Below are 27,301 nucleotides of genomic sequence, written 5' to 3' on the forward strand. Positions count from 1 at the left end.
ATTATTCTAGTATAAACCTCAACCTCCTCCTCCTAATTTTTTCAATTTTCATACAAGCGCTGGATTAACAAACGCATAACCCTTGCTTCCTGCGTACCAGACACTATACAACCCGCCACTCTACTCAGCAGCCTGATCCAGACAATCAAACCGCCTTAGTTCAGTGGCCCTCACAAGCCCCACACTCTCAGCCTGGGTGACCGCCGCGCTAAGACCAACAGTTGCCCAACTGCATCCTGGGTGGCTTAATTTTTGTTTTCTTCTTTCCCATTTGGGACAAACACCCATCACAGGCTTAGGAGATATAAAAGATGTACAAGAACAGCTCCAAGATCCCTTTCAGAGTCTTTCATCTTTCTGTAAAAACTAAACCAAGATATATAACATATGAGTGTCCCATAATATCACATACTAATTCAGAAGCAAGCTATATGGCTTAGGAAAAACAGAGTGGCTGGCCTGGGAAAGCCCCAGGAGGCACGGGTCAGCAATGACACTACAGGGTATTTTTTTGTTCTTTTTGAAACAGAGTCTCTCTCTGTCACTCAGGTTGTGGTGCAGTGGCACAATCTGGTCTCACTGCAACCTCCACCCTCTGGGTTCAAGTGATTCTTCCACCTTAGCCTCCCAAGTAGCTGGGACTGCAGGCATAGCAGAGATGGGGTTTCACCATATTGGCCGTGCTGGTCTCGAACTTCTGACCTGGTGATCCATCCTCCTCAGCTTCCCAAAGTGCTGGGATTATAGGTGGGAGCCACCAGGCCAGGCCCACCGCAGGGTATTTTAAGGAGCACCAATGACCCGCAGCAGGGACAACATGGAGGAACCAGCCTGAGTCAAGGGGGACTCACCAAGTAAGGGCAGGAAATAGGGTTGAAGAGTTAGAATCAGCAGTTGATGTAGGGCTCAGAGGTCAGACATGGCTCATCTGCGACACAGGCCTCAGCAAGAGACAGGCATGAGGGACACTGTTTTAGGCACATGGATTAAAAACACAGCTGCCATCAACACTGATTGAGCCAATGTAAATGTCTGACGCACCAGTTTATTCTCAAAAAGAACTCAATCAGGTGGCTCTTACCTCCATTCCTATCATCAGAATGGTTCCAAGTATGCCGAAGTCCCAGAGTTTACAAACTAGAAATTTCACTCTGCTTCCTGACAGCATTCCTGGGCTTTTCATGTCCCTGTTTCTTCCCCTACAGAGCAGATGACTGTTCTGAGACACAGCCGGCAGGGATGAGTATCAGCAGCTGACTGTGTGGCCATCCCATTGTAATTCTGTTCCCGACACATCTGATTGTCAACTGGGTGGCAGGTGCAGGGTGCACCACTGAGATGAGCTGCAACGAAACCAGCCATCACTCTCTGTCTTTTGAAGGCAGCAGACACCTGGAGAACAAATGCCATCTTGTGCAGAGTCACCCACAAGAGGGAATCTGGAGAATTCATACTCCCATGAACTCATCAAGTATTTAGTCTGTGTCTGTTGAGTGCCAGGGGCACTGCTCCCAACAACATGGGCTTAGCAGCAAAGGACACAAAGCCACTGCCGCCTTGGAGCCTGCATTCAGGGGCAGGCAGGCAACTGACAAACCAAGGGAAATGTAATATCAGGCCATGGAAAGTGACATGTGGGGCATACAGGTAAGGCAACAACAGAGTGGCAGGCCGCACTACTGTGGATGTTCATGAAAGACCATGCTGAGAAGAGAGCAGACACTGAAGGAAGTGAGGGACGGAGCCACGGACTAACAAGGAGAAGAGCTTCGGGCAGACTGAGCCACAAACACAGAGGCCTGGGGCAGGTGGGGACAGCAAGAAGCCCGACCAGGACAGCGGCAGGGAGGCAGCATGATCAGGAACCAGGTTATAGTAAGGCTTCCAGATTTTACCCTCAAAACCATGGGGCAGGGGCAAGGGCAAGAGGTCCTGCGGTGGTGATGGCAATACAACACTAATAATAAGGTTCCTCGTTCCTTAGATCTGCAAACCTTCCCGGTCCAGTCTAATACATAAAAGAAAGAAATAAACGTAAATAGTGGTTTCGACAATAAAATGTATTTTCATTCCTTTTTTCCTTTTTTTTGAGGCAGAGGCTCACTCTGTCGCCCAGGATGGAATGCTCACTACAACCTCCGCCTCCTGGGTGCAAGGGATTCTCTTCCCTCAGCCTCTCAAGGAGCTGGGACTACGGGCATGTGCCATCACACCGGCTAATTTTTTGTATTTTTAGTAGTGGCAGGGTTTTGCCATGTTGGCCAGGCTGGTCTGGGACCCCTGACCTCAAGCGATCCACCCACCTTGGCCTCTCAAATTGGTAGGATTATAGACATGAGCCACTGTGCCCGGCCTTAGAGTGCATTTTCTACGCCAAAATGTTCAACTCATACTTACCGATGGAAAGTAAATTCAAATATTTTTAAATGTAATGATGATGTTAAGCATTAGGGATTCCCTCAAACATAATATCCTCAATTGCTTTAAGAAGAGGACAGAATGGCCTTTTAATCTAACAATATTAGAATATGCAATTAACTAGTCTTCCATCACAGTCTACACTTCAAACGGTGATGTACCTTCCTAAACAGTCTTGGGAGAGATTCTGAGAGTCACTGGCACATTTAATTAAAGCCACAGAACTAAACATTCCACTGGAGAAGCTGAAGTGATCACGTCCTCAAGCTTTACTACAAGTGGTAGAGACAAAGTTGTGAATTTCCTGCTCTGTGGGTGCTTTTTAGCTTCTGTAGATGTCTTAATAATCAATTAGATCATATCATAAGACATGTAAAACGAATAAATACAAACATGATGAAATCCTCCATTTGCAGGAAAACAGGCCATCATCACATCTGGAGTCCTGTCCACAGAGGAGAAAAGTCTGGAAGTAGCGATCCTTTACAACAATACCACGTCAGTCACATTACTAGTTGCAAACATCCTTTCTAAATTCAGGGGTAAGCAGGGAACTAATCCCCAGATGTGAGCTGCCCTTTGCATTTCTGAAGCCATGTGAACTTCCAGCCATAAAACTATAACACTCACACCACTGGCAAACAGCTCAGACACAATAATTCAGAAGCTGACTGTATGCTAATTTCCATGTTATTTCTCAACAATAAGAGTAGCTCTATTATCCCTGTCGGACAAGATGTCCTTTTGCCATTTCACTTGGATAAGAAAGAAATAGAGCTTGCCTGAGCTATAACAGACATGAGAAAAAGCAAATAATGTCTTCTATATGTGAAAGTTTATGCAGCTTTTCTTGAAAAAGTCAAAGTTTCTCTCTTGAATCAATGAATTGCTACTGAAATAAAGTAGAAAAATTGTGAAGCGTAAAACAGCCACAGAAAGGTTACAGTAGTCTGTTAAATAAATAAAAACTTGAAGGGGGAAAACAGACCCTTGTTACCCACTCAAACTGAAAAGACTGGGGTTTTACACAAAGAAGGCAACCTACAGATGAGGGAAACAGTTTAACAGACATTCAGAGAAATTTCTCTCACAATGAAAAATACTCATTTTTTTTCCTTCTGATTTGAGAAGCAATGTGCTGGTCACACAAAATTTGGAAAATACAGAAAAGTAACAAGAAAATTTCCCCCATGAATCAATAATTTAAAATATTTATATTTAGGTACATTTTCTTTTAACACAAATACACGCCTCTTTGCATTTTTTAGCAAAATTGGGATATTAAATACATAATTACATTTATAAGCAATTCACCTGTAATAACATTTTCAATATATGGCAGCAAAATATGCCATTACATGAATGTATTATAGCTGACCTAACTATTCCTCTATTGTCCTATTCAAAACACAACAGACTAATTTGAATGTAACAGAGTAGGGAAGATTATTGCTATGGCTTCAGGATACTGTAACCTTTCAGACACCACCACTTGTCAGGTTTGGGTGTGGTATCAAGGAAGAATGTCCATAATTATCTGAAAAGGCTATTTCAATTCTCTGACCTTTCCCAGTGGTATATCTGTGTGAGCCTGATTTTCTGCATAAACGGCCCCCAAAACCACCTATCCCAACAGACCGATTACAGAAGCAGATATGAGAACCCACCTATTTTCTATCAAAGCCGGTTATGAAACAGATTCATGAAAATGGAAAACAATGTCACTCTTCTCACTACATTTTTCATTTTCATTTTAAAAATCACTAAAGAGATATAAATAAATAAAACAACGTCAAACATTTGTCTCATACTTTTTTGTTTTAGGGAGGTTATTCTTCCTTATAAATGGCTTTTTTATTAGTATGTAACAACAGGTTTATTATTATGTTGTTACTGTTAACTGAACTTTTAAAATTCCTCAGTTTTAAATTTTAACATAGCAAAATATCAATAAATATAACCAAAAAAAGCTTTTTAAGATTCTCAAGTACTTTCTAAAACAGTGTAAAAAGACCCTGAAGTCAAAAAGATTGAGACCCAGTAGGTAACAGAATAAAGAGTTTCTGTAACAGACAAATAAATCCATTGACTACTGTATTTGCTTGTTACTGACTTCTGCTTAAAATGAGACTGCTCCGAGACCTTGAGAAGATCAACAGCTTTCCTGGGTAGAATTTTTCCTCTTCCAGCCACATTTAGTCTCTGAATAAATACTTAGGGCCCCAAATACCTGATCCATTTCACCATCTGTATCAGAATACTTTTTCAAAGCAGACATTGCAGGCCTGTGAGGAAACAGAGCCCCCAAGAACCAGAGATGCAGATCTCTTGCCACAACTACCTCACCACTTATGTTAGAAAAAAAAAATTGGATAAAATATTATGAAAATATTTTTGCTACAGTAAGAGCAAACTGACTCAGCAGACGGTATCAGCAATACACTAACCTTCACGGTTTATTAGCATCCACCTTTACTTCCTCCTGCCCAAACTGCACAAGTTTCCTTCCATCTGTTAGTACCCAGATCTCAACAGAAATAAGAAAATACCCGTTTATTTCCTGTTACAGCTTTACTTTCTAATCACTAACAATCCAACTGAAAGGCCTAAACTATTTCAACATTACAGATATTTCTAATATCTCAAGAACAGGACTCCTACTATACCAGCATCCTATTCTTCCATATATAGTATTTTCTACACTTTTGTTCTAGAAGAGCAAAATGGTCACACTTTAAAAATTGGGCTGGGCTGGGCTGGGCTGGGCATGGTGGCTCACGCCTGTAATCCCAGCTAACCAGAAGTCCGAGGCAGAAGGATCGCCTGAGCCCAAGAGTTCAGAACTAGCCTGGGCAACACAGCAAGACCCTGTCTCTAAAAATATCAATGTATTTATTTATTTATTTTGAGCGAGACAGAGTCTCGCTCTATCACCCAGGCTGGAGTGCAGTGGTGCAAACTCGGCTCACTGCAACCTCCACCTCCTGGGTTCAAACGATTCTCCCCCGTCAACCTCCAGAGTGGCTGGGATCACAGGCGCCCGCCACCGCTCCCAGCTAATTTTTGTATTTTTTAGTAGAGACAGGGTTTCACCATGTTGGCCAGGGTGGTCTCAAACTGCTGACCTCAAGTGATCCGCCCGCCTCAGCCTCCCAAAGTGCTGGGATTACAGGCACAAGCCACCACGCCCGGCCAATTTAATTTAATTATTTTTAAAACTGGGCTGAAAGTTAAAACAAACTCGTTCATTAAAACACATATTAACTGAGTGTATAGCATGTGCCAGGTGTATGTCTTGACACTGAGGATAAAATAGCAAAGCTCCTTCTTTCATGGACTAATTTATCATAGCTTATTTTCTGATGGGGGAAGCAGGCATCTGACAAAGGAGTAGCAATAAAGTGTGCTGGGTTTTGACAGAGGAAGCCCAGGTCACCATGAGACTAGACCGCGATAGTCCAGGGAAAGCATCCTGATGAAATGCAGTCCAAGGGGAGAACCCTCAGCAAACAGATGGCACATGGACTTGTAGCACAAGATGAGCCAGAAGAAGAAAGATGCGGCTGAGGCCTGGGGTTAGGGCACGGATACAAACCCAGACTCCCTGGATGAAGAGTGAGACCATGTGCAAAAATGGAGGACACTGAGGAAGAATCAGTTCAATGGATCAGAGAAAACAAGGAAATCTGTCAGAGACTCACTCCATTTTAGATACCTGCAAAGCATGCGGGCGAACTTACAAAGGATGCACCAACTCAAGTGCTTGAGCTAGGACGTTAGTGCAGGCTGGATACGTAGATGTGAGAGCCAAAATCCTACAACAAACAAAGCAGCTTGAAACTGCTGATATTCCTCAGCAGGGTGACAGAGGTGTCCTCAAAATGCCCAACTATAAAGGGGTGGCGAGAGGAAAAGGAGGCTGCCAGGAGGCTGCAGGGGATAATCGAGAGGGAGAAGAAAACCCAGGGGAGGGTGTCTCCGGTGCTCAGACACAGGGGATGTTTCACGGAGGAGGATGCGCTCCACAGGGGTAAATCCTGGCTGGTAAATGCTGCTGAGAGGGCAAGCAGGAGCACATCGGAAGGGCCCTGTGGAACCAGCAGCAGGGCGGACACAAGGCCTCTCTGCAGGGCTGGCTTTATAGGCGTGGGACCTTCACAGCCCCCATGCCCGAGGGCCCCACACTTCATCTAATGCTTTGCTGCTACCATCTTAAAATTCTTAATTTGGGAAAAAAGAACCCTGTATTTTCACTTTGCACTGGGCCCAAAAAATTCTGTAGCCAAGCCTGATCCTCTGGTCAGTTTCACTAAAGTAGCAGAGATAAAAATCTGAATATAGTGGATTGAGGAGTAAATGGGAAGTGAAAAAATAAGTAGGTGGCAGAGTGACTTGAAGGTGACCCCACATTCCTCTCCTCTTGTTCACCTGTCACCTGCTTCTAACAACAGAAGATGGCAAAGGTGATGAGATGTCACTCATGTGATGCCATCATGCCGGAATCTTCCACCCTGGCCAGCTCTGAGGAACCCACACGGTAGGGAAACACAGGCAACCAAGTCTCACACTGCAGGGAAATGAATTGTCAATAACCTGAGCAAGCCCAGAAGCAGATTCTTCCTCAGTTGAGCCCCTGATGAGACCACAGCCCTGGCACCTGCCTGGCAGCAGCCTGGTGACAACCTGAAGCATAGAAACCAGCTAAGCTGTGCCCAGACTCCTGACTCACGGAACTGGTGAGGGAACCAACACCAGGAAGAAGTGGAAAGGCGAGCAGCAGTGAGCAAAGGGAGCACATGGCTACAGAGAAGCCTCCCCTTGGAAGTCAGGTAGAATCTGAGGGATGTGCTATCCAGGCTCCGAGACTGCACCCTGAATGAGAAGAAAACAGGTGCACTAAGCACTTTGCGTGCGCCCAGTGCTCTTCCATCCTTAATACACATCACCACTGAACCTCCCCACACAGATGAGGAAACTGAGGCTCAGAGTTGTTTATGCCACAGAGTGTGGAATCATTTGCTGTGTGGCAATAGGTAATAGGACAAGGCAGAAAGCAGAACATGCTCTCAAAACGTTTTATCGAGGGAAGGAGAGAGAAAGTGGTCGCTGAAAGAGGAGAGTTCCAAGAAGGGCTGTTTTTGTCTAAAGACAGGAGAGACCTGAGCAGTCACAAACGTTCACGAGAAGGAAACAGCAAGAGAGAGGTTAAAATCAGATGTGGGAGAGAATGGTGGTGCAGAAATCAATTTTTAGAGAATACATGGGATTCCTCTTTCACTATACACAGAAAAATGAGAAAAGGACCAGTCTAGGAGCCGGCAGATTTGCAAAGGGGCGGTGGGAAGGTCAGAGAATGGCCTTGGCATAACTGTCCCATGAGCTGTGGAAAGATCATCTGCTGAGAGGGAAAAGCGAGGAGGAGGGATGAGCTGAGTATGAACCTGGAGACTGAAAAAGTATGGAGGAGGATGGAAAAGTCATTATGGAGGGGAAGAGGGTTGATGAGGAAAATGTTTGATTTCCAGGCAGTGCTGAGCCCTGGCGAGGTGGAGATTGGCATCACAGAGAGGCAACTGTGTAACTTTCTCTGGCAGAATTCAGAAGTCCAGGGACAGGGATGGGTGGGTGTCCAATCCTCCAGGACAGTGAAGGACGGGACTCCAGCCTGTGGACAAGCGCATCGCTGAAATGCCGGAATTCAAAAGCAGAGCCAAAGTCCAGCAGGAGCAGAGGGGTTGGAAAGGGACATGGAGTGGGAAAACTCTGATGCTCTTATGGTAATCTGTCAGCTGAGCTGAAGGACAGACGCTTCTGGCGAGTGGGATCTCTCGATTTCAGCTCAGAAGCAGTTCCTGGTATTAAGATCCACAATGGGCTGGGCGCAGTGGCTCATGCCTGTAATCCCAGCACTTTGGGAGGCCGAAGCGGGCAAATCACCTGAGGTCAGGAGTTCAAGACCCACCTGACCAACATGGAGAAACCCCATCTCTACTAAAAATACAAAATTAGCCAGGTGTGGTGGCGCATGCCTGTAATCCCAGCTACTCCGAAGACTGAAGCAGGAGAATCACGTGAACCTGGGAGGCGGAGGTTGTGGCGAGCCAAGATCACACCACTGCACTGCAGCCTGGGCAACGAGAGCAAAATTCTGTCTCAAAATAAGAAATTTAAAAAAAAAATACCCACAATGGTGACTCTTTAGGGTAACCCCCTCCTCCTAGTTTGAGCACTGAAAGTCCTGCATCCTGTGAAACTCCCTGGTCCTCAGACTGAACATCCCCATCCTGTAAAGCTCCAGCCGCCACTCCAATCTCAGGCAAACCAGGCTGCTGGCCACCCAGCTGCCATGGACTCCCCGGTGGGCTTTAACAAATGCTAACCCCTGCAGCAGATGACCATGAGCAGCCCTGCCTCTAGATCGCACAGTACATATGGGGTGGGAGAAGGTGCACTCCCATTCCCAAGGGAGCCAAGGCAGCAGTGAACTCAGAGCCCGGCTCTTGGTTAGATTAGGAAGTGAAGATACTGGGGGAGGAGGCTGGTTGATGATCCCAGGGTTAGACCAGGAGGTGAAGATACTCGGGTAGGAGGAGGCTGGCTGATCTCAGGATTACACCAGGAGGTGAAGATACTCAGGTAGGAGGAGGCTGGCTGATCTCAGGATTACACCACAAGGTGAAGATACTCAGGTAGGAGGAGGCTGGCTGATCCCTGGGTTAGACCAGGAGGTGAAGATACTCGGGTAGGAGGAGGCTGGCTGATCCCTGCATTAGACCAGGAGGTGAAGATACTCGGGTAGGAGGAGGCTGGCTGATCCCTGCATTAGACCAGGAGGTGAAGATACTCGGGTAGGAGGAGGCTGGCTGATCCCTGCATTAGACCAGGAGGTGAAGATACTCGGGTAGGAGGAAGCTGGCTGATCCCTGCATTAGACCAGGAGGTAAAGATACTCTGGTAGGAGGAGGCTGGCTGATCCCTGCATTAGACCAGGAGGTGAAGATACTCGAGTAGGAGGAGGCTGGCTGATCCCTGGGCTAGACCAGGAGGTGAAGATACAGGGGAAGGAGGTGGCTGGTTGATCCCTGGGTTAGACCAGAAGGTGAAGATACAGGGGAAGGAGGTGGCTGGCTGATCCCTGGGTTAGAACAGGAGGTGAAGATACAGGGAAGGAGGTGGCATGAGAGCTGGCTGATCCCAAGGCAGGAGCACAGCACCTGGCAGAAGAGGCTGGAAGGGAAGGGAGTGGGGGTGGGAGCCAGAGGGGGAGGCACAGAGCAGTCCCAGGAGCCTGGAAAGAGCCGGCGGGACAGGGTGTGAGGGTAGGAGCTACACCCCATGTGATTTGTGGGATCCTAAATCCCACAGTCGTCAGCGACATAATAAACGGTAACTCCAGGGGAGCTGGCGTCTGCCAATGTCTGTGGGACACAGTGCATAGGTGGATTTTAACACACTGAGATTGCTATTTGGTATAATGAGATGTTTAGCCTGAAGAAATGAAGTTAGAATTTTCTGAGCTACAGAATGAACTCCTTTTGGTCCTCGTCGGAAAGTCCTTTGCTCTTGGAACTCAATTCTCAGATGTCTGTTTCACAAATCATCATCCTCGTTCTGATACTTATTCAAATCTTTGCCCACCCTCGAGTCTATTTATTTTTCATATTCCACACATGATGTGTGTTTGTTATCTGAATCTAGAAAACCCTCACGGGTTTGCAGATATAACTGCCAGTAACTGATACAGAAATACAGAGTGTAGAAATTATTTCTTGACAATAAAAGCCAGAAGGAAGATTCCAGTTCTCCTATTCCCATGAAAGGAAGGGAAGGGTACATGCTGTGTTGTGGTGAGCTGTAGTCTGCACTGTACACGTGTTGTGTGCACGCATGCACACATGTGTTATGTTAAGATCATAACATCTGGTGATTTAAGTCCTAGGGATGCTAGAGAGACTCAACATATTGTTCCAGCAAAAACTTCCGCATCATTTAGAACAAAATACAGCAGAGAAAAAAATCGCTCAAGTAAGAACAATGCAGCTACTTCTGTTCAGCGTATCTAACCTTCCTCTAACGTCAGGAAGACGGAAATAAGCCAGGACTGGGGGTATGGAGCCCTAACACAGCTCACAGGTCAGCAGAAGAGACAGGTACTCCACACTTGAGACCTTGAGGGAAACTGAGGTTCCTCTGTTCCTTCTCCGACATAGAACTGAGTTCTTTCTTTCCTTCTCCCTCCTCAATGGAAGGCCGCACTTCCCCAAACAAGAACAGGGACTCTCATGCCTACTGAGACAGGCAGAGAGTCTCACAGTTGTCAACAGTTTCAAGAATCTTGCCCAGCCTCAGCCAACAACCAACCAGGCAGGCTGGGCAAGCCCAGAGGCTCCTGGAAACCAGAAACTAGGGCAGAAACACCCAGCAACTCAGTCCCTTTTCTAAAACACAGCTACCGATAAATATATATTCATAAATCACTGTTGTGAGCCATAGAAAGGGGATGCTTTTATAAATTAAAGCATCCAAATGTTAAACCAATATTACTTAGGACAGCATTTGCCATTGCTACAGAAAAACATTTTATGTAAATAAATATGAATGCATACAAGGTAAATAAGAGTCTTATGTTAATGTAAGAGTAACCTGTATTTTTTCTGACATGAAAAGACAATGAAAACACACCTACCAAAAAAATGTGGTATGTGTGTATGTAATCTGTTTGTCTAGGTCAACATTAGATTTTCACCCAATATCTGTGTACACCGAGGCCCAGCAGGGCAGGATGGTTACTCAGTTTATGTAGCAAGACAAGCCACAGCCGCTCTGAGAACGATTGCACAGGAGGAAGGAGATTGTTGAAATCTCCTTAGATAGGTACTGACAGGGACTGGAAATGATATTTTCACAGTGGACACCCAAGACACTCTCTCCCTAATCCTAACCAAGGAATAAGAAGCAAACTAAAGGCCAGGTATGGTGCCTGATGCCTATAATCCCAGTCCTTTGAGAGGCCAAGGTGGGCACATTGCTTGAGGTCAAGAGTTCGAGATCAGCCTGGGCAACATGGTGAAACCTCATCTCTACTAAAAATATAAAAATTGGCCTGGCGTGGTGGCGGTTCTTGTAATCCCAGCTACTCAGAAGGCTGAGGCAGGAGAACAGCTTAAACCTGGAAGGTGGAGGTTGCAGTGAGCTGAGATCGCACCACCACACTTTAGCCTCGGCGACAGAGTGAGACTTCATCTCAAAAAACAAAAAAGCAAATTAGACTCAGCACATATCAGTGTTCTGTTGTGGTCAGGGGTTTGGTCTTTTTTAAAGAAAATTTATACCTACAAGGGAGGAGGTGAAGGCAATGAGCGAACGCCTTCAAATCAAGCGCTATTTTACTAAAATCAAGTATGTCTTAGTCAGCTCAGGCTGCTCTAACAAGCTGCCATAGGCTGGGGGCCCTAAACAATACAGTCAATTTCTCATAATTCTAGAGGCTGGGAGGTCCAAGATCGAGGTGCCGGCAGGTCAGACATCTGGTGAGGGCTCCATTCCTGACTGGTCCACGTCCACCTTCTGGCTGTGTCCTCACAAGGTAGACAGAATAGAGAGAGAGAAAAAAAAGCTCTCCTGTCTCTTCTCGTGGAAGCACCAATCCCTTCTCAGGGACTCTGCCCTCGTGACCTAATCACCTCCCAAAGGCCCCTCGTCTTAAAACCATAACATAAGGGGTTGAGATTTCAACATATGCCTTTTGGGGCTGACTCAGACCATAGCAAGTACTTCAAAATGTTTTTATCAGGCCTACAATCTTCACTGCATAGTCACATTTTACCGGAAATAGACATCTTCAGAGAGAATGCATAATTTAATTATCAGGGTCCTAGACACTTAATAGAGCATGGATAAAATAATGCAGATAAAAGTTAGTGAATCCAAAAAGATTTCTTAAAAGGCTAAGCAAAGGGCGACTCATCTAGAGTTTGACAGACATGGTTGGCATCTGAAGAAACTTTAGGGAAAAAAAAACAGTTCACGACTGCACGAGACACAGGCTGTTAAAAAACTATCTTCCTGGCAAAGACACCTATTCAATACCACTCACTAGAACAACACGTAATTTTTATTTAGTCTCACACAGGTATGCTATTCTCTTAACAAGTCTAAATTCACACAACATTTTCTAGAGGACTCCATTATTCAACAGCCATAGAAAGATCCCAGTGTTTATTCTTACCTTAGATACCTATTTTACTGTTTATGTTTTAATCATGAGCATTCAAGGTGGTGAAAAATCATCCTTCAGCAAGAGAAGAGTTAGCCCAGGAAGTCATCCCCATCCCTGTCACCCATCAAGGCCTAAGTGACAAAAGTTACAGTGACTGACCTCACCTCAGTAGCTATCGGCAGGCTTTTCACACCCAAGGTGGCAAATAAAACAGTAGGAATGCACCTGCTGACTGTGGTCGTTTCTTACAGCAGTGAAGAAGAGAGTCCAAAACAAGAATTAACCATCCCCCCAAAGAGCTCTTTCTGAAAATCAAAAAAGCCACAGTTCAAGTTCAAAGAGAAAGGCTTTAGCAACTTCTGAAAGCAGGAACTGTGTGCAAGTGAATGACCTCATCCAACATAGAAGCCAGAGCAAACAATGAAAAGCAACCCGTACCAACTCTCGTACCAGTCAGCGACCTTCCAGACCAAAGGAACATGCTGGCGGCACTGACAAAATGTGCTTGTACATAACAAATCAGCTCCTCTACGTGTAAGCAAACATGCAGGCAGACCTCTACAGCCCAGGATGGGCACCATCCCCATTTCAACACTCACACAACCTGCCTGCAGGAAGCACGAGTGAGTTAACCTCCAATCGGAGGAGGCCAAGTTCTCACACTTGTGAGGGCCTCACCACAAGCCCCACAGCATGGAGGCCTGAGAGCAACCAGAATGGCCCTCCTGAGGCTGGGAATCAATGCATCAAAGCCCGCTTTATAAAATGTGCTGAGACTTTTCGATGGGGAAAGGCTGTGTTTAATACAGCAGAAGCCAGGTACGGTGGTGCGTGCCTGTGGTCCTCACTACCCCAGAGGACCACTTGAGCCCAGGAGTCACATGTAAACAGCCACTGCATTCCAACCTGGACAACAGAAAGAGCCCAACTCTTAAAAAAAAAAAAAAAAAAAGGAGAAAAACACATATTAGAGAGAGAGAGATAGACAGTGAGAGAGAGTGTGTGAGCGTGTGTGTATGTGTATTAGAGTAGAAAAAAATTACAAGCAGAAGGGTCTTGAGTTCCAATCCCAATTCTGTCCAACTATATCTGTATGACCTCTGGGCTAAAGGATCAAATCCCCTCTAAAACAAGGAGGTTCCTTCCAGTCCAGATTGTTATTACTAAATTATTAGGAAACAGCAAATATACATCAAAGCAAAAGTGTGAAATTACCATTGCAGAGGCACATACAGATGCCCATTTGGTGACATCTGGCCCATAAGTACATTTCAACTCCTGCACCAAGCCCAATGCAGGGCAGACGCCAGCCACCTCCCAGAGCCACAGGCCTGCTCAGTCAGTGCACTATGGAGAGAGACAGGCTTGGTGGAAAGCTCTGAGAACTGTCTGCTGTGGTTTGACTATGTCTCCCAAAGTTCACATGTTGAAACTTAATCCTCCTTGCAACAGTGCTGAGGTCATGCGGGCTCCACCTCATGAACGGATTAATGCCGTTATCATGGACATGGGTTAAAATGGACGAATTCAGCCCCCTTTCCTCCTCATGAACGGATTAATGTTGTTATCATGGAAGTGGGTTAAAATGGACGAGTTCAGCCCCCTTTCCTCTGTTGCCCTTCCACCTTCCACCATGCGATGATGCAGCAAGAAGGCCCTTGCCAGATGCAGGCCCTCAACCTTGGACTTCCCAGCCTCCAGAAACTATAAGACATACATTGTTGGCTGGAGGCAGTGGTTCACACCTATAATCCCAGCACTTTGGGAGACCAAGGCTGGAGGATCACTTGAGGTCAGGAGTTCAAGACCAGCCTGGACAACCAACATGGTGAAACCCCATCTCTACTAAAAATAAAACAACAAAAATTACCAGGGCATGGTGGAGCATGCCTATAGTCCCAGCTACTTGGGAGGTAGAGGCAGGAAAATCACTTGGACCCCAGAGGCAAAGGGGACAGTAAGTCAAGATCACACCACTGCACTCCAGCCTGGGCAACTCCATTTGAAAATAAATAAATTAATAAATGAGTTTCTTTTCTTTGTAAATTACCCAGTCTGTGGTATTCCCTTACAGCAGCACAGAACAGACTACGGCAGTGTCTACAAACAATGCTGTTTGACTCACACTTGGTTCACTTGTATTCTTTCCAAATGATCATCATTGTGAATATGTGACATTAAAATAAATAAATAAAATAAAATAAACTAGGGCCCAGGCGTTTATCTGCTCTTTATGCTCCTTCTCTCATAATCTATCCTTGCCATGACACAGGAAATATTTTGGCACTCTCAACATGAAATGCCACAAGACCAGGGTAGATATTTAAAGGTTCAGCTCCTCTCTGCTTATAAAAAATGTAAAATATCAGTCCAGTAAGAACAGAGTTTAGTACAATACACAAACACTACTGAATGTGCATGCCACCCTGACAAAAAATCTTGAATTAGTATTTAATAAACAGATAACAAGGTGATACTTCCCCAGGCATCCTAACACAGTTATTCCCAACTGAATCTGTAAGAGTGAACTGTTATTCTTTAAATTCTGTGCCCTGAGACATTACTCTATGCATGCATGGTGGATATAATCTATGCAATATCTCAAAACTGAACCATGGTTTTGTTGTTGTTTTAACCTATACGTTGTTAAGAGGGATCTTCAGTAGGACATTTTGCAGATGGGTATAAATGCCGGTCGAGGTCCTGCATCTGGCGAGGGCCTTCTTGCTGCATCAGCCCATGGTAGAATCCCTGGGCCAACAGCATTTGGGAAACATTGCTCCCACCTACACTTGCAGAGTTCCTGCCAATCAGGAGTTTCCACTGCCACCCAAGTCTCAGAACAAAGCCATTGTGGATGATCACAACCGTCCACCTCTTGGTAGCCAATCAGACTAGCAGGCCAGACATACTGTTTTTATCCATGGACAACAACCGGCCAAGAGAGAAGACTGAGAAAAAACAGCACACAGACCTCTCACAGATTATTAGGACATTTTAGTCAATTCCTAGAAAAATAATTAGGAAATCATATTGCTAGTATGAAGTGTAGGAAATAAAATTACATGATTTTTAATAACATTACATCACACTTTTCCCCAATGCATCTCCACCCACAACACAAGTCATACATGCCCCTGTAAATTCTGTATGAAGATGGTGAAATCTCTTCATAATTCGTGTCTAACCGGCCACAGCAAGCAAGTAACAGGATGCCTGAATCCAGGTCTGTTTTATTCCAAAAATCCTATTACCCTAGGCTATAGTGCACCCATCAGATAACACACCAGGAAAAGAAATATGACCTCCTTTTATTAAGTCTTTCATACTGACCTTCAATAAAAACACTGACTTTGCTGACCTTTGGGAAAGTAGCTCATAAACTACATTATCTGTATGAATCAATAATCAATAATAAGCAGTAAAGGGGATGAGCTTCTTGCATTGAAGAAAGCAGGTGGCATATTTTCTTGAATTTCTAGTTTAAGTACCTTTACTTCCCTGTACCTGGGAAGAAGCTTTTCTTTTCTACTTTTTTTTTTTTTTTTTTTTTGAGATGGAGTCTCACTCTGTCTACCAGGCTGGAGTGCAGTGGTGCGATCTTGACTTACTGTAGCCTCCACCTACTGGGTTTAAGCAATTTTCCTGCATCAGCCTCCTAAATAACTGGGATTACAAGCACATGCCACCACACTTGCTAATTTTTGTATTTTTAGTAGAGATGGGATTTCACCATGTTGGCCAGGCTGGTCTTGAACTCCTGACCTCAAGTGATCCACCCGCCTCAACCTCCCCAAGTGCTAGGATTACAGGTGTGAGCCACTGTGCCTGGCCAAGAAGCTTTTCAATGGAGAACAATAAAAACGCAGCAAAGAAAAAGCACTGTGTGATGGCCTGGACACTAAGGTAACACCACACATGTCACAAAGGAGCTCACAGCCACAGGGGCCTGGGGAAACCCCAACATCTAAAGAATCTTTAGGTAATGCCTTCCAAACTTTTCTGACAGCCACTGACAATCAGAAAAACATTTTACGTCACCATGCAGACAGACACCGTGTATACGGGCTTCACAAAACAATACGAATGCCTTGTGTGGACACACATTCCCTATTCTACTTTACATTTCAAAACGCAGGCTGTGACCCTCAGTGTAAACCCGATGAGTTAGATCCAGCAAGGGACAAATGGATAGGCAATGTGGTCTATCCACACAATTTAGGTATTTTTCAGCCTTAAAAAGGAAGGAAATTGTCACTTATGCTACCAAATGAATGAACCTTGAACACATCACACTAAGTGAAATAAATCAGTCATAAAAAGACAAGTACTATGTGGTTCCATTTATATGAGGTCTCTAGACGAGTCAAACTCGTAGAAAGTAGAGTGCTGGTTCCCAGAAGGTGGGGGGAGAAAGAAATGGGGAGGAATTGTACTATGGGTATGGAGTTTTGGTTTGGGAGGATGGAAAAGTTCTAAAGATGAACGGCAGAGATGGCGCCACAGCAATGTGGTTAAAATCATCTACTTTGTTACGTACATTTCACAATTGTTTTAAAAGCCACTAAGTTGGCCGGGTGCAGTGGCTCACACCTGTAATCTCAGCAGTTCAAAAGGCAAAGGCGGGCAGATCATGAGGTCAGGAGTTCGAGACCAGCATGGCCAACATGGTGAAACTCCGTCTCTACTAAAAATACAAAAATTAGCTGGGTGTGGTGACGCACACCTATAATCCCAGCTACTCAGGAGGCTCAGGCAGGAGAATTGTTTGAACTAGGAGGTGGAGGTTGCAGTGACCCAAGATCGTGCCACTGCACTCCAGCCTGGGCTATAGTGTAAGACTACATCTTTTAAAAAAAAAAAAAAAAAAAAAAGCCACTGAGTTACAAAGCAGTGAACAGTGGGAAAACTCTCCCAAATTTATGGCTTTCTGTACTATGTGATATTAGTAAAACTGGCACAATTGGAAAGAAACACAGTCGTATCCTGTGCTATTAGAATCCTAACAATGCAAACACATCTTTGTACTTCATCTCTTCCTATCTACAAAACAGGAATAAGGATATTTACTACAAAATTAAAGAAGATCGCAATGCCAAAAAGCATTTTGTTAGGGAAGTTGAGAATACCGTGAAAACCTAGTTCAGAACAGAAATGATCAGATCCCTAAACAGAGAAGGGATATTTTATTAGATTAAATCTTCCCAGAGTATTTGCAATTAGTAATGTGTTGCCTCTACTAAACACAATGAACAAAACAGAAACACTGATTTCAAGCAGATCTGAAAAAATATATAATCATGCACTGCTTTTTTGGATCAATGGTTACTTCTTCATATTGTCAAAGTATGCTTACAAAGAAGTCTCTCTACCAAACGCTTCCAATCACTGACAGAACACTGCTTATGATGAAATCTTACAGAAACATGCAAATGCCTTTCATGGTTAGATATGCCTCCCTGCCTTGTAGCGTCCAACTGTGAAAACATTCTAATTGCATATTCTCAATGTGTACTTACAAAGGTGTTTCTCTGTCAAACCCTTCCATTCCCTGACAAAAAACAGTTTATGATACATCTTAAAGAAAGGATGCTCACATTTGCATTTTATTGCTAGGTTTTTCTGCTTTGTCTCATGGGGCCCAACGAAGAAAGAAATTTGTTCTAATAATGTATTCTCGATGTGGGCTTACAAAGGTGTTTCTCTGTCAAATGCTTCCATTCACGGAAAGAAAACAGCATCACGTGAATCTTCAAGAAAGCAACCTTACATGTGCCTTTCACAGCTACATATGTAAACCTGCATAATACAAATTTTAAAAAGTTCTAGTTTTAAAAATTGTTTCTTTTAAAAAACTGTATTTCCAAAAGTACACAGATCGATATCAAAGGGTTAGCCCTTGATTTTCAGGTTGAGATCCTAGGATTTCAGCTCCCAGGAGGGCAGGAGAGGCCTTGTTCTTCAACTCTAATCTCAGGTCAGTTCCAAGCGCCAGACCTTGAAACTTAGATCTGTAAACCTCTGCTTATACACACAACGACACAAGTGCACATTAATAACCCTAATTAAGCAGCCCCAATGTTTTCAACCCCCAACGTGAACAAAAGTACTTATAATCTACAGTTTTTCTGTGCATTCTCCAATATTAAAGTCATTTTTTTCTCTAAAATAAACATTTTTGGACAGTTAATATTTCTGTAACTGCAGCCAGCCAGGAAACACCTTGAGTTACATGAGGGTTTTTTTATTATTATTATTCAAGGTAGTATAACTAATGCCACCTAAAAATGACTTCTTTCCCCAGTTCTTCCCAGTGGAACTTAGTCCTAAAGTTGACACCCATTTTCACGTTTAAATAAGAGCTTCACAGGCTCTCAACCTCTACATCCAGAGCCAGTGCATGTGGGTACAAAGCTTATTTTCCATTTGGAAAAGTTCATTAACTGAAATGGTAATGACTTTGCTTCCAAGCAGAATGACAACTACTCTGACATTTCTGTGAACTGCAAGCAGGTGCCAGCCTCCCTAATGATACGGAAGTTTCCTTAGGGCAAATATCCTGCACTTATCTGTGCCCTGGATGCCAGATCCTACATTTGGAATTGAATGAACATCAGCTGAATTAACACATTGCACAAACTCAATCCAGTCTCACTCATCTGTCTTCACTCTGCCAAAACTCTTTGAGTAATTTCCTCAACATTAGAAATAAAGTGAAGAAAAACCTATAATAAACAAGTTGCTTCCCTATTACAGATGCACATTTCCTTTGGAGATTCTGAAATAACATCACTGGCTTATGAATATGACAAGTCTTCACTGGGGGAGAAAACTCCATCAGACTTGCTGAGAGAGAGGATCTTGCCAAATTGCTCACTTTCTGGTCCTGTTGACAGAGTGAGTGAGAGCAGTCTTCATTTAAGACATTTTTTCTGGAGTCAGGAAGCAGCTAAAGGCCATTCAGAAGTCAAAAAGATCTCACCAACTGCACCCTCGGTCACGAGAAAAAATTATTAACTTGGGAATTCCTGTTCAACAAAAGAAAAACAGAACTATTTTAGAAGAGATTAGGAGGAGGAAGAATGAGGCAGAACATGAGTAAACACACCACGCCTGGCAAATCCCCGCTGGGAGCAAGCAATGACACAATCAAATTTTAATCTAAAGAATGCAGCTAGTTGGCTGGGCGCGGTAGCAATCCTAGCACTTTGGGAGGCTGAGGTGGGCGGATCACCTGAGGTCAGGAGTTTGAGACCAGCCTGGCCAACATGATGGAACCCTATCTCTACTAAAAACACAAAATATCAGCCAGGCATATTGGCTCGCACCTGTAATCCCAGCTACTAAGGAGGCTGAGGCAGGAGAATCGCTTAAACCGGGGAGGCGGAGGTTGCAGTGAGCTGAGCTTGCACTATTGCACTTCAGCCTAGGAAACAAGGGCAAAACTCCTTCTCAAAAAAAAAAAAAAAAAAAGAATGTGGCAAGTTTGCTCACCTGTGCTTCATCATTACCCCAAGTACTAATTACTCAATCACAGTCTCCAAAAAGTATAGCATGTTCTTGGTCAAATGCAGACTAAAAATGACAGCCTTGTTCACATTTCACTGTAACACTTTACCAAAATTATAACAGAAAAAAAAAAGCTACACTCCTTTTCTATTAATATATACAGGCCTTTCAGGAACGCTCCCCACCCCCACCCCACCCCGTGACAAACACCTAGAAAAGACTCATCTGTTGTATGAAGCACTAAGTTCAAGTCCATAAATTGATTTTCTAAGATGTTATCTTAATTTGCTTCTGAAACAGTTACCAATTTGACATACCAACTGTGAAAACTAGTTTCTTAAAATGCCAGCTTTTCCAAAGCAGGTTCAGCCATTTAAACATCATTTGGAAACACCCATAGGTTCAGCCATTTAAGCATCATTTGGAAACACCCATACCAATGAGTAGAATTCCTTGAATAGAGGAAGGCACTGAGTCAGTGAATGAAAACAAACTATACTCTTCTGGAAACGGCAAGGCTGAAGAAACCGAATTTGAATCTTCAGAAGCCAGTTAACCAGCTGCTGTAAAGCAGTGCGTATTTAAAGCCTCTACTGTAGAGTATCCAAAATCTCACGATTGGAATGAACAGCGGAGACCAGTGAGAGGGTTATCTCAAAACTGTTCCTGCCTCTCTACCCAGCTGGCAACTGCCCTAAAAGTACAACCCTGGGCTTTATCAAGCAAAGAAATGAAAATTCTATTTAAGCAAATCCAGAAATTTCTGTTAGTTTCATTACCCAAGTGAAAACACACAAGGGCAACCGAATTTCAAAACCAAGTTGGTTACTCAATACCCCATATTAGGAGATAAGAGGAGGATACAACTGTTCTGTCATTCACTAGTTCCTTCGGAAGAAGGTGTGGAGTATGTTAAAAGTCATGCACGTCTCATGCCTAACATCCTAGCACTTTGGGAGGCTGAGGCAGACAGATCACTTGAGGTCAGGAGTTCAAGACCAGCCTGGCAAAGGTGGGGAAATCTCATCTCTACCAAAATTACAAAAATTAGCCAGGCATGCAGGCGGGTGCCTATAGTCTCAGCTACTCGGGATGCTGAGGCAGGAGAATCGCTTGAACTCAGGAAGGAGCAGTTGTAGTGAGCTGAGATCACACCACTGCACTCCAGCCTGGGCACTGCAGCAAGACTCTGTCTCAATAAATAAATAAATAAATAAAAAGCCATACATGCAATTAGGTAAATAGAATTAGAAAGTCAAAGCTACTTTACAAAAGAAATAGAAAAAGTGTTATACACGAGAGCTAATATAATTGCTAGATCTCTGTATTGTGTTGTTTTGACCTTTCTGGGGGTCAGGACCAGAAATTTCTGGCCAGGACCAGAAATCTCTGTATTAAGTGTTGTTTTGACCTTTCTAGGGGCCAGGACCAAAAATAAAAAGATATATACTATACATTCTTAGAAAAAAATAAGTGTCCATCTTCTCAAGAAAAGAAAAAAATATGGCATCATTGTCTAAAAGTTTTCGATGTAGACTCTTACACAAGGAACAATGCACGATGGCATGAACAAAAAGCCTTTATTCATTCATGCCAAATAAAAGCACACTGAACACATGGCTGCTTATTTTTAAATAAAAATTGTTAAAGGCCAAAGGCATAGGATTATGCCTAGCCTTTAATTCACCGGTCTTTAAATCATTTTAATTCACTGAAAGAAAATGCTAACAGATCCTCACCCTGGGCCTCCCAGGATCCTAACTTCATTCTGTGATGGGGCTTAATGTATTCTGCAGAACGTTCTTCCCAGAGATCATTTCCTTCTGCCGGCTTATTGAGAAGATGGTGATTAAAACCTCCAGAACTCTTACTCTGTTGTTTTGGGAAGTTCAATAAGCAATCTCACCTGGCTGAGTGCGCCTGAAGTTACAGCAAATCAGAGCAAGAACTAAAGCAAGTCTCTGCTGCTGGAAACAGCAAGTACAAAACCCTAAGTCCAAGGAATGCAGGTTCTAGCGTCTGGGCCGGGGAGGAGGGGGCTGGGCAAATGCAAATGAGCACGCACGTATCTGCAATGAGTCTGGTGCAGTGTTCAGAAGAAAAACAACAGAGCTGAGTAAGACAGCACGCGGGTCAGACACTGCATTTACAAAGAGAGCGCGAGGATCAGACGCTGCATTTATAAAGACAGCACGCGGGTCAGACACTGCATTTACAAAGAGAGCGCGAGGATCAGACGCTGCATTTATAAAGAGAGCACGCGGGTCAGACACTGCATTTACAAAGGTGGCCTGGAGGCCTCTGCAGCACATCAGGTGCAAGCTTTCCAGAGACAGATGAGAAACCCAGAGGCCCTGGACAAGCACGTGAGTCAGTGCTCAGGGAAAACAGCAAAGAGGCCAGTGTGGCTGCGGCAGGGTGCCAGGAGGGAAGCGGCTGGAACCTGGGTCAGGCTCAGCTTCAGATGCATTCCACAACTCAAGAAGCAGTTAATTCAAGTCTCAGAGTTCCAGGCCACGGAATGCAGTGGAAAAATCAACTGGCCTGAAAGATGTTCGTTCAGAGCCATCCCTGCCACAGCCTCACCCGGCCATCAGGATGTTCCCAGGGACATCTAACTCTGGTTGCCATCACCAGCAGGTGTCCACACCAGAAGCAGTTTTAAAATCTATGCCCTGCTGGGCCCGGTGGCTTACACCTGTACTCCCAGCTCTTTGGTAAGCCAACACAGGATGACTATGTGAAGTCACAAGTTGGAGAACAGCCTGGGCACCATAGCAAGACCCCGTTTCTACAAAAAACATATTAAAACTCAGGTGAGCGTGGTGGTGCGCACTCAGTCTCAGCTACTTGGAAGGCCGGGGTGGGAGGATCACTTAGGTCCAGGAGTCAGAGGCTGCAGTGACCAGTGATCACATCACTGTATTCCAGCCTGGGAAACAGAGCAAGACCCTACCCCCCAAAAATACAATAAATACAAATAAAATCAATGCCCATTTACCATAAGGAGATTCTGCTGTACAAAATTTTTATTGTTTAAAATTGTACAGGATGCTTGCCCAAGATGACAGTTTCAATTCTGGTATATTGTTGACATATGCTTTGTGACAAAAGTTAACACTCCCAGTTACGGCATATTAGAATAAAACCCTGTCTTCAACCATAGAGAGCATCGGCAGCAGCCTGTTTGCCATGGGTTACCAATGGGATCCAAGGTTGCTACGACCCTTCAATTTCTTTCCTTTTTTTTTTTTGAAACAGTCTCACTCTGTCGCCTAGGCTGGAGTACAGTGGTGCAATCTTGGCTCACTGCAATCTCTGTCACCCGGGTTCAAGCGATTCTCCTGCCTAAGCCTCCCGAGTAGCTGGGATTACAGGCACCCGCCACCACACCTGGCTAATTTTTGGAGTTTTAGTAAAGATGGGGTTTCACCATCTTAGCCAGCCTGGTCTTGAACTGCTGACCTCGTGATCTACCCACCTTGGCCTCCCAAAGTGCTGGGATTACAGGCATGAGCCACCACGCCCAGCCAACTCTTCAATTTCAAATCTTTCTTTGCTATCCCTGTAAATGCACACGTATTCTCAAACAATTCACTCTGACCCAGATTAGAGAATAAAGTGTTACCACACCTCTAAGAGACAGATAATGGTCCTTCTAAAAACAGCACCAGAGTATGGAAATGTAAGTTATTGCCACCACATACCCACATGTTTTAACGCTGTACTGTACTGAGTGCTTATTCCCTGGAGGCACACCACTCATGCACCAACTTTATTACTGTATAACTTTATGAAGGAGGCACATTATTATCCCCATTTTATTGATAAGAAAGCCAAAACGCACGGTGGCTCCCGCCTGTAATATGAGCACTTTGGGAGGCCAGGGCCTATTACAGGCGGTCATGAGTTCGAGACCAGCCTGGCCAACATGGTGAAACCCCATCTCTACTAAAAATATAAAAATTAGCCGGGTGTAGTGGCATGCACCTATAATCCCAGCTACTGGGGAGGCTAAGGCAAGAGAATCGCTTGAAACTGGGGGGCAGAAGTTGCAGTGAGCCAAGATCACGCCACCTCACTCCAGCCTGGGCAAAAGAGCAAGACTCTGTCTCACAAAAAAAAAAAAAAAAAAAAAAAAACAGCAAGCCAAAACTCAAGCAGATGAGTCCCTTGCCAAAGATCACAAACCTGGTAAACAGCAGAGCTGTTACGTAGGCCCTACAGTCTCATTCCAGAGCATGGCAAATCAAACTATCATTATTCCTCCATTTAAAGAAACCAGAAAGAGAAAAATTCACCTGGCAGAAGTTACCCAGGGAGAGAGGAGAGGACACATCCCTTTCACTTGGCTAATAGGACAGTCTATGTCTTATTTAAGAGTCAGGGCTGGCCGAGCGCAGTGGCTCACACCTGTAATCCCAGCACTTTGCGAGGCTGAGGCAGGCAGATCACCTGAAGTCAGGAATTCGAGGCCAGCAGGGCCAACGTGATAAAACCCTATCTCTACTAAAAATACAAAAATTAGCCAGGCATGGTGGCGCATGCTTGTAATCCCAGCTACTCGGGAGGCTGAGGCAGGAGAATCACTTGAACCCGGAAGGCAGAGGTTGCAGTGAGCCAAGATTGCGCCACTGCACTCCAGCCTAGGCAACAAGAGCAAAATTCTGTCTCAAAAAAAAAAAAAAGTCAGGGTCCTGGCGGGGTAGAGTCAGAGATGCATACACTGCAGGGAAATTTGCTGCTGCTGCTCCTCAGTGACAGGTGACATAAAGCGCAGGACCGCAGCACAGACCACAAAATTCTGAAAACAGGACCCAAGCTCACCTCCGCGGGAAGTCTCCACCCACTCACCACCACCCTTCTCCTAGAGCTGAGTATTTTTTCACCTGTGCAAGTCACAAGCACGTGGCGTGGCTCAACATTCTTAATGTTTTTAAAAAGGAGACACGAAAGTTGTGGCCAGACACATCACCTCGCCCCAGTCATAAAGAGGGTGAGTGGGGATGGAGGAAAAAGAACAGGCTCGGCCTAACTAACCTGGGCACATCCTCACCAACATCTACTGCCATGAAGGAGGGGGAGAAGTTGACAGTGGAAGGAAGCTACAGGGAAAAAGGAAAAGAAACGACCGCACAAGGCCACAAGTTCATCCACTCACTGGAAGAATCTTCCTTACACAAACACTGCTGGCCACTCTCCTGGATGTCCCAAGGCCACCCCTCAGGACCCAGGGCCTGGGACGCCACACAGAGTACAAATCGACACCCTCCCTGAAAGAGATTCGTGGTCGCCGTTGTTTATGGGAGTGTTTCCTGGCAAGTCTTAGGAAAGAGGGTTTTGAGTTCAGGAAACATGGGACTAAAATGATACGAACACAGAAAGAAATGCTGCCTTTCTGCAGACAAAGTGTCAGCGGAAAACTTCTTTTAGACAATCATGCCATGATATTTTTTTCTTTTCTTTGAGAAGATGGATACTTACTTTTTTCTAAGAATGTATAGTGTATGTACCTTTTTATTTTTGGTCCTGGCCTCCAGGAAGCTCAAAACCACACTTAATACAGAGATCTGGAAATTATATTAGCTCTTGTGTAGAACACTTTTGCTGTTTCTTTTATAGGGTGGCCTTGACTTTCTAATTCTATTTTATTTACCTAGTTGCAGAATGACTTTTTTTTTTTCCTGCAACACCCATGCTGAAGTGCAATGGTGTGACCTCAGCTTCTCCTGGATTAGCTACTCCTGCAGATCCAGATGCGGAGGCATGCTGAGTCTGAAACCAAGACTGACGCAAGGGCCAAGCCAGACAGGCTTATGATGCCCAGCCCCGCCTAGGGCAGCAGCAGCACTCCAGGTCTGATCTGGGTAGCTTGTCGGTGTCTGAGCAGCGCAGCAGCAACGACTCGGGAAGCAGCACTTACTCCCTGTAGGACCTTAAGAAGACACAGAGATGAGGACCCCAGGGTCCCTGTCCTCAGAGCTGCCAACTAGATATGGAAAAACGCAGCGTATAACCAAGCGACCAGGGGAAAACCCAAAGGTGGAAAAGCGCTTCCCACGTCCAGCCGCAGATGAGAATTACACTTCCATTCTGCAGAATGTTCTTCCCAGAGATCATTGCCTTCTGCCGGCTTGTTGAGAAGACAGTGATTAAAACCTCCAGGACTCTTCCTCTGTTGCTTTGGGAAGTTCAATGAGTAATCTCACCTGGCTGAGTGCACCTGAAGTTACAGCAAATCAGAGCAAGAACTAAAGCAAGTCTCTGCTGCTGGAAACAGCAAGTACAAAACCCTAAGTCCAAGGAATGCAGGTTCTGGGGGCCCATGGCCCTCAGCACTCAGCGTACACTCATGTATAAATGCTCATGGATTTATGTACCAAAATATATTCTCATATATTTATTTAGAAAGAACTCCCATATTTATCCAATCACAGGAAGTTGCTCAGACCTAGAAGCCAAAATGCGGACAACAGACACAGTCGACAAAGATAGTTCTCATCCATTTAAATAAATGCCTGGGCTTTTGTTCACAGTATGATAACTATTTTCATGCTTCATGTTTTTAAGACTTTCTGTTAGTATGAATAAGAATTTGTGTTACACAAACATCCAAAAAAAAGAGTTTTTTTAGGATGACATATTTTAAACATTATTTTTTCTGCTATAAAATCGGCACCATGACCCTAGTAACTAGGAGGTTTTGTTTCCTGCCCTTGTTTTTATTCTTTTGTGGTGTCAAGTGCCAGCACGTGGGGTAGGCAGGGTGAGGCAAGGTGGGTGACAGCATAGGACACTGTGCTCAATTTGAAGCTATGGGAGGAGAGAGCTCTAGTCTCAGATTTGCACCGAGGAGCTTTCTGCTCTGAGTAATTCAGCGCCCTAGGCTGTCATTTCATCTATAAAATAAGACCGCTGGGTGTTCTCTGCCACCTCCTCCTGCATTCAGTCCTATGATAACTGTTGAAAACTCCAGCTTGGGCCAATTACTAGTGTGACACACTGGAGAGAAATGGTGGGCTGTGTATGTAAAGAAGACTACCTGATGACTCATCCGTGAGTAAAAAGTCCTTTACTTCCATTTTACAATCCTCATCAATTGACGTGACGTTAGCAGAGACAGCACCACATGTCTGACAGCGATTCGTAAGAGGA

General features: G+C 44.5%; 1 protein-coding gene across 4 annotated transcripts in view; it reads right to left on the reverse strand.

The window, feature by feature from the left end:
- The window catches only part of FAM107B (family with sequence similarity 107 member B), an 81,782-nt gene that overhangs the window by 37,803 nt on the left and 16,678 nt on the right, over positions 1-27,301 (reverse strand). The window contains exon 1 of one of the 4 annotated variants that reach the window (XM_008999965.5): positions 12,802-12,911. The exons of 1 other annotated variant lie outside the window; for it this stretch is intronic. The gene's annotated coding sequence lies outside the window, so the exon portion shown is untranslated. Of the gene's footprint in view, positions 1-12,646; positions 12,912-27,301 lie in introns of those variants that run through there. 2 more of the 4 variants (XM_017974069.4, XM_078329525.1) reach the window with 2 other exon arrangements.

Source organism: Callithrix jacchus, chromosome 7 (genome assembly GCF_049354715.1).
Source record: "Callithrix jacchus isolate 240 chromosome 7, calJac240_pri, whole genome shotgun sequence".
In the NCBI taxonomy this organism is placed as follows: domain Eukaryota; kingdom Metazoa; phylum Chordata; class Mammalia; order Primates; family Cebidae; genus Callithrix; species Callithrix jacchus.